Here is a 12691-nt window from a genome sequence, read left to right as displayed (position 1 = left end):
GGTAGACACACGTATGAAAACGATGATCGAACTAACGTTTCGACCGGGGTCCGGTCTTCGTCAGAGTTAGATGGGCGAAGACCGGACCCCGGTCGAAACGTTAGTTCGATCATCGTTTTCATACGTGTGTCTACCCTCTCGTGTATTTTTGAAACCGAATCCCGGAACTTATTCATCGCTAAATATATGTATATATATATATATATATATATATATATATATATATATATATATATATATATATATATATATATATATATATATATATATATATATATATATATATATATATATATGAGTCGCTAATTTTTGAAGGTATGTTCACGTCATGAAACAGCTACAGCCGTTTGCAACAACTGCGAAATCTCCCTTGAAACCAATGGCTTGAATTTGTCCTCAAAAAATAGATGCCAATAAACGAAATACTGACAAACCCGCTACAGAAAATCCGAGGCCGAAAAACGAACACCAGATATTTTGCGGGGTTTGTTTAAAATACGCTGTGGACACGGTCTATCTGTGTGGCTCTCAATCATACAAGACTGGCGTGTTTCATTTTTTGTGTTTTATGCCTGCTTATTTGGACATCTTCCGAGCCCTTCATAGAAGGCTCAAAAGTTCGGAAAACTCTAAGCTTGGTTAGCCTCTCACGTCTCCGGTTTGTTGACACACGCTGGGCGGATAAATATCCTGGGGAAAAGTGCACAAGGGATTCTTCGCACGTTCTCAGCTAGCAAACAGCCCGTCGGCTGGGGTCCGTTGATCTAAATCTTTTGTGGACGGTCTTCGGCACTCGTAAGTGGGTATCAAATCTTGCTCCAGCTGTTTTGGAAGAAAAGGAATTTGAGGAGCCTTAAAAACTGTTGGTTTGTCGAGCCCGACTTATGGTCACAAAAAGAACAAAGTCGGAAATAAAACTTTCAGTGGGCAGTTTGGGTACTCCATGAAACCAGTACAGCTCGGAAATGCTTTACTTTGCCGTGTGATCTTACGAGCGCGCCGCTAGCTTTCAAGCTACGGTACTGATGGAGCTTGACGTTTATTCAAGCAGAACACGCTTCCCCACCACACCTGCATAGACAAACATGGATACATACACACATCTGGAGAAAGTGCGATCCAAGTCTTTATGCAGGACTGAGATCGCCCGACGAAAAGCTCAAACGGACGTTGAAGCAGTGCATCTGTACAAAACGCGGAGAGCAGCCAACGGCCAGAAAAAAGGGTGAACTTTGAATCTCTGGCAACGAGATGCTCGATGGAGGGTTTTGGCAAGAAAGGAAGGGCGCTGCCTTGTGGTATGAAGGAAGTTGCGTTTCATTCCATGCGGGGCCGTTTCCTTTGTGACTGAAACCCCCCGTCCTGCGGCCATTTTTGAGCTGACCTGTAATAGTCACATGCTTGGTGTTACCAGCAACAGCTTGATGTGGGCCAGTTTGTGGGCCTGTTGCTGCCAATTTTGGTGAGTGTTTACTTGTATCTGTAGTTAGCACAGGGACGGAAATGGGCTTCACGGCCTCTGCGCGCATATTGCAAAACAATTTTGCACGTTGTTATGAAGCATTATTATGAAGCACTGCAAATTGTCAGCTGGAAAAGGCGATGTTTAGCGCCTTGTTTCGAGGATATGTTGCGGATGTCTTTCAGTTGTTTACTTCTGAAATTGCCGGCGTGCGAAATTTAGCTAAGTGCGGCCAAATCTCGCAAAGAAATTGTGGCCGAACGACGTAAGAAGGTTTTGCAGTGTCAGTTGTTATTTGGTTGCTATACAAGGGAAAAAAATGCAGAAACGTGTGGTTCTGTATTACACAACAGAAAATGTTTCAAGAGCGGCTTTACAAAATTATAGCCATAGTTCTGATTACAACGACAATATAAAGTTGTGTTTACAGCCACCTGCAAGTTCATCGGGCGTTTACTACCTAAAGAACAAAAACAAATGAAACTATGAGGTATGCTGAGACCTTTTTAAGACGCGGATATGAAAACCTAGTTCGACCTCCTCTTGATGTACTGGGGAAGTTTGCGGCAGCACCCGTTGAATCACAAAGCCTGAGCGCTTGAAACCACACGTCCTCTAAAGGTTGCTTGTAATGTCCACGACGCTCCTTGCCTACGAGGTTCATTACTTCATAATTCTGTTAAAAAGGAATTGGAATGGAAATATTCTGCAACAATAACTTGTTACGAGGAGGACAGGTAAAAGCTGTCGAAACAGCTTGACGAGCCCTGACCATCTGGAACGCGGGGCGGCATATAAAGCTTACAGCTAAGGGGGAAGTCACAATTATGGAAGACATGCGAGTGTTACATTGCCGCTTGAACAGAGAGTTATAAATGAGAAACACAAAAAAAGAAGTCGCAATATCCCACCATTACACGCACATTGAGCGGAGTTTTTTTTTTTTTTTTGCTGTTATGCATATTATGTCAATGTGGGTTGCGGTTATTATGCGGTTGCAGGCAATTGAAATTTTAACATTCGATTTTCCATAATTTTTTCTGCATTTGCAAACGCGGCACACTTCAAGATGGCGTACACTGTAATGTGGGATGCATTTCTGTAGTCTTGCGTGGCTTGTTACGGTCTCATTAGTTTTCAATAAACCTATTGTAAATGAATGACTTTGTTTATAGCCGTGCATTGATGGAACCTGAACTATGTGATGCTTTTCATAAATTACGCCCACCTCCCCTCGCGGGAACCCTGGTGTGATGCAACGCATCTCATGGGGGGTTCCATTGGCGTTTTCCATCGTATTGATTACGCTTATAGCAGAAATTCTCACGAGAAGGGGAGGTGGGCGGACGACCGTCGACTGAGACCGCCGGAGCGCGGCATGCCGCTTTATATTCACAGCGCCCGAACGAGAGGAGAGCGCGGAGAGAGAGAGTACTGCACATGCGCAGCGTGCGCAGCGCCGAGCGCAGCGCCGCCCACCGGCGCCTAGTAACGGAGTGAGAGCGCGCTGCGCCAACCCGCAGCTGTTTGGGAGAGATGTGTTCGCTATCGGAGAGAGGAGAGGAGGAGAGGCGCAGCTGTGCGGACAACGCCGGACAGACTCAGGAAGGACAGAGGGGCGAGCATGAGATGCGTTGCATCTAATAACTCTGCGGTGTGGTTGTGATATGGGGCTTTATGAGCTGGGCGTAATGCTCTTTTTTTTGCAAGAGGGCAAGCCTAATAATGTTTACTGTTGTTTTCGTTGACCATACGAGAAACGCATAATGTAACACAGAATAAAATTAGTTAAATGTGCGTATATTAACAGAGGTAGGATACACATTATAGCGGTTGTCCTACATAGTTTAATAACAATATAATTCACGGGATCACACCATGTAACATTTTTTTAGAAATACACACCGATCAATTTCAAGCTTTTTACCATTTCCCTTTCAGAGTTACTTAACAGAATGGTGGGCAACTCGGCGTGCATGCGGCGCGGGAAAAATAAAATAGCATTCGTTTTCTTAATGTTTAGTTTTAGGCACAAAATTAGAGCCCATTCATTAATTTCAGACAGTAGGCTATTCGCTCTGCTTTCTAAATCAGCGCTCGATTTGCCTGAAAAGAATAATCTGGTATCATCAGCGCAGATTATATAACCGACTGTTTCATCCATGGGGACTACTTCATTGATATAAAGTATAAATAAAAATTGTACCAGGGCGGCTCTCTGCGGGACTCCTGCTTTATTTACTTTCATTGCAGAATAATTTCATTCGATTACAACAAATTGAGTGTGGTATTGTAAATACGAATTAATACATTTTTGCGCAATCCTTCCCATACCAGCCCTGCAACAGCTAACTTTGACATACCTGCACGAGACATACAATGACCGAACCCATGTATACACCGATGGCTCTGTAACATCGTCGGTTTCTGCCGACGCTGTTTTTATTCCACAAATGTCACTGTCCAGCCAATTCAAGATAACCAATCCTACAACCTCCACGGCTACAAAACTTACGGCCATCCGTTGCGCTCTTCGCACCATCGAGCAAAGTTCGTGCCGCAGATGGGCTATCTTCTGAGATTCGAAGGCTGCACTTCAGTCACTCCAGTCACCCCTGTGCCGGGGACCTCACGAACAGCTCATGACAAAAATAAGAATGCTGTACGACCGTGCTACTTAGGCGGGCCATGATGTCACCCTGCAGTGGCTTCCTAGCCACTGCGGCATTGTCGGCAACGACAGTGTGGGCGCTGCCGCCCGGCTGGCGCATCAAACAGCGGCGACTGTGCTCATCCCACTGTCTAGGACGGACGCAGCTAGGGCTCTCCGCATACTTGCCCGGGAAACAGCCTTCTCCCAATGGCATCCAGATGAATTCACATGTTCACGCATTGGTTCCCTTGACCCGCACCTGCAGCGTCCCCTTCCACTAAGCCTCCCGCGGTCTGACGCAACTCTTCTTTGCCGTCTCTGGCTGGGGGTGGCTTTCACAAATGCTTATTCATACACAATAGGAATGGCAGCAAGTGAGGAGTGCGAAACGTGTGGCACGGCGGAGACGATCCGGCACGTTTTATGCGAGTGCCCACGCTACTCGGCTGAAAGAAAAAAGCTCTCGTCAGCGCTGAGGAACCTGGACTCTCGGCGGCCATTTTCGGAGGAGAAGATTCTGCGCTACTGGCCCTCTCCGTCATCCGCTCAGAAGGCGACTAAGGAACGTTTACGCTTTCTACGGGCGACGAACGTAAACACCAGATTATAGACTGAACGCCTCCAGTGTCTATCAGTGTCAGTGCTTCAGCGCTGGGCATACGTGTCTACTCCAACTTCTCTTCATTCTTTTTTTTTCTCTTTTTTGCCTATTTTCTTTTTCCCACGTGCAGGATAGCAAACTAGGCTCTAGCCAGGTTAACTTTCCTGCCTTCCTCCTACACCCTTCCTTCCTTCCTTCCTATGCCATGATGATCCAGTTTTTGAAGCAGAGTTTTAATATTAATGAGGTCTAAATAACCCAAATACTATAATTTTACGTTAGAAATTTTCTATCATGACCTTTTTTCTGGGCCAGTAGCGCGGGTTGTGTAGACTTATTCCTACAAAAACCATACTGCGAAGAATTTATTACGTTAAAATTTATCAAGAATTTATCAGAATGTATCAAGTACAGCATTTATCTTTAAAAAAACTCGGGACCGCATACAAGGCAAAAATGTCGTGCAGATGTATATAAGTAAAAGCTGGTTAATCCCAGTCTGTAGTAATACAAACATCGCTCCAGATAAGCGCAATTCTATCCGACGAAATGTAAAAATAATGTCTTCTTTTAACGTAGAAGGGACAGGGAGTGTTGAAACTGGGATACTCCATCTTCTATTTAGAGCTGGAACGCAGTGTGTAGAGCAACGTACGACTGTGTCAAAATAAAGAAAAAGGAGGGAATATTTAAATCATTCTATACTCAGCCACGCGCATCACCCCGCCTCCATTTACTATTTTTCCTTGCACACGTCGCTGATCGCTTCCACAGTGAGATTATTGCTACCAATTACAGCGTAAATGACGTCGTTAGTAGGAGCACCATGTATACACTACAGCGCAACGTACTTAAAGGGACCCTGCAACACCTTTCTCAACTTTTTTGAAATCTTAAATGCTTCCAGAACGTAGTCACCCAACACATTCAGTACATAGATTAGTGGGTCGCAAAGTACCTCAGCAAGAAATTACTGCTCATGTCATCAGATAACTAGGAAACTCGCTCAAAAGATTTTTCTCTTTCCCGGTCTTGACGGTTTTCGACGGCCCGAATTACGTCACTGAGACTATGCAGCGGCTGTTTGCCGGATTTCCTTCAGTTGCACCAATGAACGCTTCTGGATAGACACTTTAAAAATAAAGCCACAAAACAAAGCAAAAACTGAAGGCATATCTGGTGCGACGAGCAAATCACGTAGTGCCACTCCGTGCTGGCGATTACTGTAGCTTTCGCAGTGCTTCCGGGCGCGAAGGAAAGAGTGAAAGAATTCATCGAAAGTGTTGCGGTATCCCTTTAGCAGCACTGTCGCAGTACAGCGCCCCAACCATGTCCGCTTAGGCAACCTCCATGGAGCTGTGAGCCACGAGTATGTAAGAGCAGCCTAAGTCAAAAGCGCCCGCTAACATTGCTTTCCCTTATTAAGACAAACCTATTCTTGAGACCATGCGTCGTCTCCTGACGGGAGTCATGTTCTTCTGCCACGCAAGGTGAACGGGAGTCGTCATCACTGGAACAGACCAGAGGCTTAATTCAAACGAAAGGTAGAGGAATGGATTTCCACTAACAAGATATTTAACACGTTTCTTCCTAGGTAGGCATGGTCAGACCTGCCCGCCAGATCCAATTATCCGACGTTCTGAATTAATAAGGTTTGTATAGTGACCCTTCAATTATTCGCGCTTCAGGCACCCCGGATGTACGGAGGCCACTATTCGCAAAAAAAAAAAAAAAGATCACTCGAGCTAGGAGGATTGCACGTAGCTCCAATAGCACTTTTTGCCCTTCTTGGCCTTGCGCCACTAAGCATCAGTATCATCATCATCAGCTCCAATAGCATACTACTATTGAGGGAATTGCATTGCTACTGTCTACTTATTCTCACTGCATATTCAAAGCATACGGAGAAAATGACGTCAAGGCGCATTTCCCGTGTTCTTGGAACGCGTCTGTTCTGCGCCGTCTCTTTCTAAAGAAAACAATATATGCGTTTCCGGGTGCCCCGGAAATCGTCATTGTTCTATAATTGTATTTTCAGTGTGCAAAAAAGAAAGAAGGCAGGGACAGACAATATGGGAACGACGCTTATCCTCATCCTATCTTTTGTGTCTTTTTTCCTGTCCACTCAGAACTCAATCATGGAATATCAACTAACCCAAAGCAAAGCCCTTCACCATTGTTCGTTCAACAAACGCGCTGCTCACGCAGTACAAAACCTTTTTTGCTGCACTGAGAACCATGAAAGGAAACATTCGTCTAGGCGTCAATGTAAAATTTCAGTGACGAAGAAGGTTCGCGATTCTGGCTAATCAACAACAAAGCTGCAGAAACCGAGTGAAGTCGTTCATTTTTTCTAAAAAACAGATAGAAACTGAATGTCGCGTGTTTCCTTGCATGGGTCCGAAATTGGTTGCTTCAGCAACAGTTGGTTGCTATAAAAATAATTTGTAGAAACAATAAAAACAATATCCTTAAACTTCTTCACATGCCGAGAAAGAACGACGCTGTAAACAATTTGTGAATAAAAATGAGCTTTTTCGCGCTGAAGTTGCAATTGGGATAAAGAGGTTCCGTAAAGGGAAGAGCTACGGAATTATTTATATCATCGGCGCTGTTTTACGTACGCCAACTGCTGTACATGTTGACCAATCGGTTTTCCGCGCTTCCAGTAAACAATGACCGGAGAGGCAGGAATCGAACCGTGTCCTTGGACTCAGAGACCCAATGCCTGAGCCGCTGAGCCACCGCGGTAACAATTTGTTAAAGCAATATGTACGCACAGTATAGGGTTGCGGATAATTTCGCACTGGACCCTCCCCCCCCCCCCCCCCCCCCCCCCCCAAAAGAAAAAAAGTATATAAGTAATTATGTCTTGAACATACAATCTCGGTACTGAGCTTAAGGAAAGAAAAAAAACGAAAGAAAAATACAACCTCGCCATGTGGAACAGAAGGTTATTTATTCACACGCAAAGGAGCTTCCTACACGTAACAGTTACAAATTGTCCTTATATGTGGGTAATTGCTTTTTATTGCGGATAAAAGGAGGCCTGCGCCAGGCAATAAAGCTTGCCATCGGGAGGTCATTTAACTGGCAATAAAGAAGGAAGCCGTGGTCCTAGCGCGTTTCCTAGCGCCATACTTTCGGGCGCACGCTTTTCCCTTTTACGCACGCTGCCTGGGCAGTGGACCAGACTTTGTGACCTTCGTAGGCTAACCGTATAAGTGAGAATTGATTGAACAAATGATCTCTAACATATAGAACTGTTTAATTGACTTTTTATTACAAGTGTTTTTTTTTTACTGTTTACGGCCACAATCTTGCAGTACGCGTCATGCATATCCTTCATAGTTCTTAACTGCTTGCTTGTAGTGCGCTCCCTCGTGGGTCGTAGTAGAATTATAAATAAAGTATAACTTTGCTTCCGGGCGTCTCGAGGAACTGCGTTTTGCTCCTCCTGCTTTATATATTTTTTAACGCTGCCTGCCATTTTTCCCGCCAATACAGCCGGGATATATCGTTATTTTTTTCAGTAGCCAGAGCGTAAATGTGCGCAAGGGTTTTGTTTTCACGACCGCGGCCACTTCGGAGCGGGCCTGTTAACAGCGTGCGCACTTATGGCGTGCCATCATGCGAGTGTGCGGAGTGTTTATTACGTTTGTTTGTGTGTGCGTGTGTGATTCGGAAAAGTTAACGTACGCTTAGAAGGACTTGTGAAGGAACACTGCAGTGTCACACAACGGTCTTCAAAAAAACTGCACCATACCTTCCTAAAGAAAGTTGAGAGAAGCAAGAAAGCTTTCTCACGTCAAAGCTGTGTCAAAGTGCGTCAAAACCTTCGCTAAATGTGCGTCCAACATACTCTGAAAGTGCGTTCAATCGATCTTTAGACCTTCAAAGACCGAAATCCCAAACAGAGAACTTACCAATGCGACGATTTTTCGCGCCATAAGTATACGCCCCTACGAAAGATCTAAATGAATACCGATACGTGGTTTATGATAAAGGTATACCACTGTACTCCTTCTCGTGATTTATGCGTGCATGGTTTTATCTAGAACCATTCCTTTTTCGCGATTTTCAAGTAACAAACGGTTACTCGAAAATCGAAGCCCAGTTTCACACATGCGCCGTGTGTCCACAGGTATTATCAGCGATTTTCGTTCGACGAACCTGCCTAAAGAAATTATTTTTTTGACAGAACGCCATTGCACTAAGAAAGCGTCGCTTTAAAATCCAGAATCAGCCGGAGGCAGTGGGGCTTCTCAAACTACCGTGAACGTTGAAATAGCTAGCTAAGCGTGCTACGGTAGCCGTCGTACCACGGACCCGTCGTACCACTTGACGGAGCTGCCAAGGCCTCCCATAAAATCTAGACGCCCCAATTGTGCTATGTATAAAAAAGGCAATGGCGTCGATGCTGCCTCACGAATCTGTTTACATGTTACACGGATTCCACCGGCGTTGAGCTAACACAAATTCTTGGTAACCACGGCAGCTAGTCCTGATGGTGAGCATCGGCATGTTTCAAGTAGAACGCGGCCAGGCCGCGAACGTCGTCTTGCTACATCATCAAACTAAACGTGCCAATTTTTCGTATAATTTAGTACTATTATTTTCCCCCCCCCCCCCGTATGTTATTCACCGCAAGGGGCCCTCAAGGGTACAATAAATGATGATGATAATAAGCCTAACATAACACATTTTGAGTTTCAAGTTCCCGAGTTCAGAAAACATGAAATCAGCACAGTTTGGAACAGATTGAGTACCGAATAGCTTGTCGGCATGATGGTTCCGAACCCATCAGTTCCGTTTACGCTCGACGTGGGGCTGCAGAAGGATTCGAAAGATGCGGTAAGTTTCACGCGGTCTTCATCACTGTTTTTGCTGTTGAGTGTGACAACCTCAACGCTTTCCCTCCTCTTCTTTTTGCATACTTTTTGTTGAGTCAGAACATTTCTCCCAAGAAGTTTGACAGCACGAAATCCTAGAAACTTTGGCTAAATTATACAACCAATACAGTATTGTTAAAACGATCAAACAATTTTTTAGTTTTTCTGGTGTTGTGATAGATTTCTCCGGCGCTGACACCGCACTACTATGCTTTAAACTGCCTTCTAGCGTGCATAAATATACGTGTGAGAAAATTTGTCATCAGAAGAAATGAAGCGAAGTTAAAATTAACGCACTTGCGGTTACACTACATCACATTTACCCCCTACTTTTTGATGATGCTGCATATCGCGAGGCTGGAGTAGGGGGAGGGGGGGAATGTAGCTGGTTCTCTAAGACGGGACAGTATTTTGTTGATTTTGATGAACATAAATGTGTTTTCTAACGTATATGTAGGCCCGAAAAGCAGGTAATTGGCCAATAAAGTGTCTGCATCTAGGTCCCCGAAAGAACAAGCTAAAGACGTTTTGTAACCCAGTAAAACCAAAGGATATAAAAGTGCCGAAAAATGCTGTTGTTAAATTACAAAGTTTGAAACTTTCCACACTGATAGTTTTGCATACAATTTAAAACAAAGTCAACATTATTCATTAAGCGGATACCTTCAAATGACATGCCATAAAATAGTTTCGGCCCCGTACCTAGCACCCACCTTTATTATAATTGTATTCGTGACAGTTTGTCGAAGCTACATTTCCGCTTGAAATGCAACCTGAGCAGATTCAGAAGCGGTAGGGCAAAGTTTTCATTTATTTAGCCAGCATTGTTTGCATTGCAGCATGCTGTCAGCACTCTGAAACTGCAAAACCAACACTGATGGGCTACAGTTTGAACAGTGCGTTCTCGGTTTTGGGCCTTCACTGATGCTCCCGTGGTTTTCCTCACGTAGTTTGGTGTGCTCAGCTGTTATTGCGATTACTGATCGGGCACCCTGCAGAACAGTCTCGAAGCAATAAAACGATGCTTTTTGCATGCGAAAAATAAAATTATATATTAGAAACTGATTACTGGGATTCCCAACTCAATGCTAACAGTTTCCAGAATTGAAGCCACAGAAAAAACTCTACGGAAGAAATCGATTGAGCGAGTACACGCGCTGGCAGCGACGCACTCACCTAGAGGGGCGCCGTAATCCGCGAGACATGCCGCGCTCGGGACGCTGGCCGCGCTTACTATGACCCCCACAAGACGGCCGAGCAGGTGTCGCCTCGCGAATGTAGGAGACGCCACTGGCGCGTTTCCCTTCGCTTCCTCGCTACCTTCCCCTCTTCCGCACTTTGCTCTCCTTCAACTTCCCTTGCTCCCCAATTACCAGCTTTCCTCCCATACCCTTTCGCAGCTCGCAGTTGGCTGAACGGTTTCGACACCACCGAAAGCGCACACGTAGCTAGTGGGGTGTACGGAGGCTACACTGGGGATTTGCGTGGTCATTATAATCAGCAACGTGCATTTCTTATGGCGCCTGTTGTTACGTGCGAAAAAATGTGCGTTTTGAGATTACATTTATTACCGGCTTAAAATGTACATTAATCGCTTATATTAAGTTGCGCAGGTCGTGACATCTTTAGGCATTTATTGCATGTCTGTATAGTGTAGTATTATTCAAGCACTATGCACTGCGTGTTTTGCAAGTGCTTGTTAGTACGTCTCTCCTTTGTTACCTGCTACGCTAATCTGTAGGGGGGCAGAGGGTTTTTCAGGCATTCCGCCTGTACCTCGGTCCCCCTCACAGGGGATATCCGTGGAAGAAACACTCGACAACACAGTAAAAATATACCCAAAATAAACCAAAATCTTAGTGAAACGTGATAAAATGCCTTAAGTTTATGGTTACCCTTCAAAATCTCTCGGTTTTATTGATTTGCACCTGCTGAGTGAAAACAGCCCACGTAACTTTTATGCAGTGTCTGCGCATCAAATAAAAAATTAGTGGTTGTAATTAATGTCCTCGCTTCGCGAAACTACGAAGTTATCGCTCTCTTGGTGGTTCAAAAGAAACAGAGCCGTAATTAGTATAAGATTATTCGGCGAGCAATGCCTTGGCTGTTTTAAACAGTCGGGGCTTATCGAAAAGCTTGAACAAACGTAACTGCAGGAAACTAATTTCCCAAGGTGCACGCACTCGTTCCTGGGGTAGCTTGCAGATAAGCCGTCTAAGCTCGTCGAAATAAGTTTAAGTTAAGTCCGGCTTTCTTTCAAGCAAGCTGAATGGAGGTGGAACCATCGCCAACGTCCCGAACTCGCTCGCATGATCAAGCGGCGGCTTTTGAGGATATGAGCCGAGCACGCGTATATCCTGGAAACGCGAATGTTGAACACCTTTCCCTACAAAGAGAAAAGAAAATCGCTGGTGATAATCACAACCTTATCTCTGTGCTGCGAGCGCTGGTGAAGTTTATCAGTCTAAGAAACGCAAAAGATTTGGGGGATTAAAATTATCCCTTCGGTTTTTAGAACGCGGTGTCATACAAAACAGCTCGACATTGTTCAAACAATATCAACCACCCCTCCTCCGCCCCCCACCCCCGAAAAAAAGAAAAACCGCCTCACGCTATCATATACGGTTCTGCTATTGTGTGCGAAACCTCCTATTAACAAAATCAGTGCAAAGGGAGCCGCACTATCGTCTTTTATCGGGATAACGGCTGCCCGCACCAATTGTAAACACTATAGTGTCAGGTCGGTTGCAGGTCGTAGAGTTCACTCGCAGGCGACGCTGCAGCAAGAGACGAGCGCAGGTCCTGACACACCCTACTCACGCGGAAATGTGCGAGGAGGTCCCTCTCCGTCTTCGTCAACACATACCAGGTGCCTACTAAAATTGACGGATGGTTCCTAGTCATCTGTTATGTGCTGCGTGTGCTAAGGCTTTAACTCAAACGTAAACCTTGGTTGTTAGGCGTTTCTGAAGGAGCAAATATTGGGTACTAGAATTTACGGCACATGGACGAAGAGGCAGGACAAAAATACTGCCTAAATAAACTTGCCGTAATGCGTAATCCTTTCTTCATTGAAGGGGAGC

At 44.9% G+C, this 12691-nt stretch overlaps 1 protein-coding gene across 1 annotated transcript in view; it reads right to left on the bottom strand.

The window, feature by feature from the left end:
- Window positions 1-10829, bottom strand: part of LOC144170743 (oxytocin receptor-like) — a 103656-nt gene extending 92827 nt beyond the window's left edge. The window contains exon 1 of the mRNA XM_077700724.1: window positions 10785-10829. The gene's annotated coding sequence lies outside the window, so the exon portion shown is untranslated. The remainder of the gene's footprint in view (window positions 1-10784) is intronic.
- Window positions 10830-12691: the final 1862 nt, after the last annotated feature.

Source organism: Haemaphysalis longicornis, unplaced genomic scaffold (assembly GCF_048455015.1).
Source record: "Haemaphysalis longicornis isolate Haplotype H1 unplaced genomic scaffold, Haemaphysalis longicornis Haplotype H1 scaffold_2, whole genome shotgun sequence".
In the NCBI taxonomy this organism is placed as follows: Eukaryota; Metazoa; Arthropoda; class Arachnida; order Ixodida; family Ixodidae; genus Haemaphysalis; species Haemaphysalis longicornis.
This window is presented reverse-complemented; position numbering and strand designations above follow the sequence as displayed.